The following is a 1,140-nucleotide window of genomic DNA, read 5'->3' as shown; positions in this document are numbered from 1 at the left end:
GTTGCCATTGCTAGATTCCGTGGAGGAGGAGACAGCATATCCACTCTGGCCAGAGGGGATGTCTTAGGCTATTAAAGAAAGCAGCTGCAAAGTTTGATTAGTTTTTTCCAGCAGTGCTGTTATGTACTTTTCCTTGTGAATTTTTGAGGGTTTTGAGGGGAACTTCTTTGCAAGGGAGTTGATGATATGCATTATTGAACAGCTTGTAGTTGAATGCTTGATCAGAACCATGCTTTGGGATAAATAGTGGAGAAAAGGGGTAAAGAGGAGTAGATGGAAAATGTGACCTAGTGGGGAATTACTGTTATGTGGGGATAAGACTCCTTTTAGCCTGATTTCAAATACAAAACCTTATTAATTGTTTTACAAAGTTGGGGGAATTGAGGGGAAAAACCCATTTTAGTTTCTTTGAGGGAACCTAATGGTCTGCATATAACAGGGCAGGACAAAAGCAATAGTAGAGAATCAAACCTCGTTTTAAATTCAAAGAATGTTAGAACTGGAAGGACCTTTGAGAACATCTAGCCTAACTTCCTTATTTTACAAATGTGGAGACGGAAGCCCGGGAGAGTAGCTTGACAAGAATCAAAATGTTAGCTGGTGGCAGAGGACTTTAATGTAGATTCCTAGAATCCATTTTTCTATTCTACCATGCAGCTCTCTGATGGTTCAGTAACATCCCTAACTACTAAGTAAACCAGTTGCTGTGGAGTTGATTCCAATTCATGGCACCTCCATATGTGTCAGAATAGAACTGTGCTCAATAGGGTTTTCAACTGCTGACTTTTTGGAAGTAAATCACCGGGCCCTTCTTCCAAGGTGCCTCTGGTTGGACTTGAACTTCCAACCTTTCAGTTAGCAGCCAGACATGTTAATTGTTTGCACCACCTAGGGACTCTAAACTAGTAAGTAGAGAGACCCAAATCATCAACTGAAAGGCATAGCTGTATCTTTTATGCCAGGTCCTCTTAGAAAGAGTCCATCTTTTAGTAAAGACAATTGCCTTCTTATCTCTTGTTGCCCCTTTTTCCCCCAGTTGGTTTCTGATGAAAGTGCTAGCATTTCCTGGCTGTAGGATAGTGCCAGTGATGAGTTTATAAGCAAATTCAATGAACTAAATGAAATAGTGGGCAGAGAATT

Source organism: Trichechus manatus, unplaced genomic scaffold (assembly GCF_000243295.1).
Source record: "Trichechus manatus latirostris isolate Lorelei unplaced genomic scaffold, TriManLat1.0 scaffold00037, whole genome shotgun sequence".
Lineage (NCBI taxonomy): Eukaryota > Metazoa > Chordata > Mammalia > Sirenia > Trichechidae > Trichechus > Trichechus manatus.
This window is presented reverse-complemented; position numbering follows the sequence as displayed.